General features: G+C 37.0%; 1 non-coding gene across 1 annotated transcript; it reads left to right on the plus strand.

The window, feature by feature from the left end:
- Nucleotides 1-280: 280 nt before the first annotated feature.
- On the plus strand, nt 281-444 carry LOC129074001 (U1 spliceosomal RNA). Its single transcript, XR_008529489.1, has one exon. It is a non-coding gene; the product is annotated as a U1 spliceosomal RNA (small nuclear RNA).
- Nucleotides 445-2,442: the final 1,998 nt, after the last annotated feature.

Below are 2,442 nucleotides of genomic sequence, written 5' to 3' on the forward strand. Positions count from 1 at the left end.
TGAATGAATATTTTCCCTGCTTCTAAAAAATAAAATAAAATTCTGAACAGCTAAAAGAAAAAAAAAAGCAAGCCCAGTACCATTTCCTCAAATCTTTCTTAGATGGTCTTGTACACAGGCGATATCTACTTTCTGATTACCATAAAGTAGGAGAAGATTCCAGGTGGGAAAGAAGGCAGACGACATGAGCAATGATTATGCCTGAAGCAGATAAGTCTGGATGGATCGTAATAAGAGAGAGGTCTTTTTGGACAAATTTGACCTAAAGAATAAAAGTTTTATACTTACCTGGCAGAAGAGATACCATGACCACGAAGATGGTTTTCCCAGGGTGAGGCTTATCTATTGCACTCTGGATGTGCTGACCCCTGTGATTTCCCCAAATGTGGGAAACTCGACTGTATAATTTGTGGTAGTGGGGGACTGCATTTATGCTCTCCCCTGGAAAAAAAAGTTTTATCTGTGCAAATATTGTGAAACTTTCTTCTTCCCTTACTTTTATAGCCTCTGAAAATATATTACCTCCCCCAGGAGCATTGCTTTCTTGGTTGTATCAGAGTATCTCACACCTGTGTGATAAGTAAATGAATTGGCAGAATTAACTTAAGGTGCGACAGATAAGCTGTGAGAAGCATCAGTGAGTGGATGTGTTAAGGGGAAGTGGAAAAAATAGCGGCATGCCAGTGATACTGGGTCAGCACCTTTGAAGTGGTTTTCTCAAACAGAAGTGTGAATCAGCAGGTGTACTACACACCACCTTTATATTTGTTTCAGGTGAAATTGTGAGTATGAGGTGCTCAAAAGAAAATTGGCAACTGCTTTTTTTATGAAAAATTAAACTTTTGTGCTAAATTTGTCCCTCAAAGATAGGGACCAAAGGACAAAATGTCCATTTAGTTTCTTAACAATGCAGAAGAAAGCAATGTGGGTCAGTGCTTTGGAGGAGTGGGAGTGGAGATGTTTTGAGATGGGTGGTCTTCACCTTAAGTATCATGACTCAGAACTTTAAGACCACATTTGCAATGTGTCACTATCCTTACAAAGAAACCCTGACTTTCATACATCATTACAAGGTGTATAAATGGATGCAATTGTCTGGAGTGCCATTCAGCAAATGCTATCAAATTAAAAATGCATCATCCCTTGGCTAAGAATTTATCTGCTGGGAATTTAATCTGTGGCTTATAGTAACATAAATACATGCATGGGCATGGTTATCACTGTATTGTTTATATTCTCAACCAACTGAAAATAGTCTAAATGACAATCTGGAAATTTTTCAATAATTTGTGATGCTTTTGTAAAATGTGAATATTATGCAGCATCTGAGAACAGGGAAGATGGATGTCCATGTGCTGATGTGAGAAGATACTGGAGAAATTTGAAAAGAAGAAAGTTGCAATCATTTGACTATAACATGATCCTAAATTTGTTATACAAACATAGAACTTTCAATTTTTAAACCAACTAAAACCATGTAATTTGTTAAGAGAATTAGCAATAGGTCAAAATGAACAGATTCCTGTTGCAACTTACATTTATGACAGAGTTGTCCATAATACAACAGCAAACTGTTAAAATCTTGTTTTATTTACATTAGTTTAGTGTGCAACTCTTCACATGTCTTATTAGAATAAAGTCCAGGATTTCCCTCAGGGATGCCTCTGTTCCTGTCTATTTCTCCCCAACTTGAAGTCTTAAGAATGCTTTGGTCATTAAAAGGATCAGAGAATGAAAAACATAAGTTCATTTGCTTCATTATTATTACACTTTAAGGCTGGACAAGCACAACTCAGCAGGTAAAGCAACTATACACGCATACTTGCTATGGCCCTAGAGTCTTCTTGGAACCCAATATCTCTTCTTCAACAATGATAAGCCTGGCTTGCCCAAGTTGTAGTTACTATGGTCTAACTCTTCTTTTAAACTTACTACAAGTACCCCAGACACAAGCTAAACCCCAGAGGGCTGTGCTGACACAGACTATAGAGTCTGCCAACACATAAACCCAGAAAATTAATCTTGTTCCATGACTTCTAAGGTGATGGAGAAGCTTTTCAAAGCATATGAGATCTTGTAACACTCCAGTTCCTTGGAAATTCAGACAATCCCCCATACATCCATGTACTATTTATAATTATAAGGTGATTATCTGTTTATACCAACGTTGTGAAAAAGATGCTCTTTTTCTTGCTAAATTAAAAGCAACAAATTTAAATTTTGGCATACACTTCTGGTAACACATCTTGCTATATATATAAAATAAGACATGCAAGTTCTGTCTAGAAGGTATCCAACCATGTAATATGAAAAATTGACACATTTATTGAAGAAGATACAAGCAACATTGTACATAGGACCATGATGCCTTCGTCCCCTTCAAAGAAAGCACCTTGGGACCACACATAGTTCTCCCTTTCACCATCAGCTGCCACATCATAT

Source organism: Pteronotus mesoamericanus, unplaced genomic scaffold (genome assembly GCF_021234165.1).
Source record: "Pteronotus mesoamericanus isolate MK-2021 breed Mesoamerican mustached bat unplaced genomic scaffold, CSHL_Meso_final contig_44, whole genome shotgun sequence".
NCBI classification, from domain to species: Eukaryota; Metazoa; Chordata; class Mammalia; order Chiroptera; family Mormoopidae; genus Pteronotus; species Pteronotus mesoamericanus.